A 1734-nucleotide genomic window follows, 5' to 3' on the forward strand; every position below is an offset into this window, starting at 1 on the left:
CACTTCACGAACACAGTGCTCACACACCGCATACACACACACCACACATACACCACAGATACCACACCACATACCACACATACACTACACACACACACACATCACCCACACAGGTGCACACCACACACACACCACATACACACACATACCACAGATACCACACACACCATAGATACCATGCACACACACACCACATATACCACATACATCACCCACAGGCACACACCACACACACACACACACCACATGCCACACCACACACTCCACGCACACAACACTCACATACCACATACACACATACCACACCACACATACGCATACATATACACACACAACCACATGCACACCGCATTATACCACACACACCACTTACACACACATCAACACAGGAGCACACCACACTCACATACACACCACAGATACCACACATGCACACACCACACACACACCACATACACATCACAGATACCACACCACACACACACAAACACATACCACATACACACCACACCACACACACCACATACACACATCACCCACAGGCACACCACACACACACACACATACACATACCCCACACCACAAACACCCCATACACACCACACACACAGCACTCACATGGCACACACACAGAGGCTGTTTTTCTCCACGGTCCTCACTCCATTCACATGACTTGGAACCACTTAGGCTGGAGCTCCCTGAGGTCAGGGCCCGTGTTTCCTGCCTTTCTGTCTCGGCATGTGGCAAGCGCCTTGGTGCAGACCTCAGTGCTCATGTGAGGAGGAAATGGGAGGAAGGGAGACACTTAGTTTAGGAGAGATGGCCCCACTTCCTTTGGGACCCAGCAGATGGGCTGCTTGTGGGTGCTCAGCCCAGCCCGCTAGGACTTCTGGACAGAGTGAAGTGAGCATGAGAAAGCGAAAGCATGAGGCCCACAAGACAGTCATCTGTTGGAGCACCTGCTGCCCGAGGAGTTGACCCCTCTCTTCTCCTCCTGTGTGGCCCAGCTGGTCCTGAGGTGGTGATGGGGGAGGATTCTTGTTCCTAACAGGCTCCTCCCAAGACCAACATAGTTGTCCCTTTACCCACCGCCTTCCAGCACCCCTCACGCAGATCCAGCAGACCTTCCATGAGGCCTTTGTGCCCAATACACTGGCCTCCCCATGTCCACCTCTCATCCATCTCCTGCCGTGGGCACTACTGTCCCCTGGCTAACGTTTCCCTGAAGATTTTCTCTGGTCATAGGGCCCAAGTAGTGGACACCCTTAATGACGGTATCCAAGGGTGGCCCCTGGGGACCAGAGACATTGACTAAGGCCCAGGACTAAGGTGGGTCAGCTGTCTTCTAAGCACAGGACCATCCCAGGAGCTAATCACGCCTGGGAGTCCACACCTGCTAGTTTCAAAAGGAAATTGTATAGAGCCAGTTGTTGGCTCAGGCGGACCCTGAAGGGAGTGGCCAGGCACAGCCTGGAGTCAGATGACCTGGGCTCCAGTCCTAGTCAGCACACTTCCAGCTTAGCAACTTGGGCCAGTGGCTCACGTCTGGAAACCTCGGTTGTCTCATGCATGTGCTGGGAGCTCCCTGGCAGGGTGGGTGAGGGCGGTCGGAGCACTGGGCTGCACACACCAGCATAACAGGGCGGGGCCCATCTCCCTCCATTCCCTTCCCTCCAACTTCCCTCATCATACTCCATCCACCCGCCCACCAGATTCGAGGCGGAGTCATACCCC

The 1734-nt window shown here is 54.5% G+C and overlaps 1 protein-coding gene across 2 annotated transcripts in view; it reads left to right on the top strand.

Annotated features, from left to right (window-relative positions):
* RASGRF1 (Ras protein-specific guanine nucleotide-releasing factor 1) overlaps positions 1 to 1734 on the top strand; it is a 136694-nt gene that overhangs the window by 104303 nt on the left and 30657 nt on the right. The gene's annotated exons all lie outside the window — the stretch shown is intronic.

This window comes from Colobus angolensis, unplaced genomic scaffold (assembly GCF_000951035.1).
Source record: "Colobus angolensis palliatus isolate OR3802 unplaced genomic scaffold, Cang.pa_1.0 Scaffold172, whole genome shotgun sequence".
In the NCBI taxonomy this organism is placed as follows: domain Eukaryota; kingdom Metazoa; phylum Chordata; class Mammalia; order Primates; family Cercopithecidae; genus Colobus; species Colobus angolensis.